Below are 251 nucleotides of genomic sequence, written 5' to 3'. Positions count from 1 at the left end.
GAGGCAATTATTAATGCATTTCAGAATGCTATAGTAAAGAAAATACAATTCACATGCCCAAAAGGCTAGTTTAACACCTGTAAAACACAAACATAACCTACCTTCTCCAACATCAATACATTTCTCCTCGGATTTTACCATGGTCATCCCAATAAAATAGTTTGATATACCTTGTGCAGAAAAACAGTAATTCCCATTTTGGGTAATAGAAAATTTAGCTGTACATGCTTTACTGTCACGTACGGTTGCTT

This window comes from Nanorana parkeri, unplaced genomic scaffold, assembly GCF_000935625.1.
Source record: "Nanorana parkeri isolate BGI_ZX_2015 unplaced genomic scaffold, ASM93562v1 scaffold940, whole genome shotgun sequence".
Taxonomy (NCBI): domain Eukaryota; kingdom Metazoa; phylum Chordata; class Amphibia; order Anura; family Dicroglossidae; genus Nanorana; species Nanorana parkeri.
Note: the sequence above shows the minus strand (reverse complement) of the source record.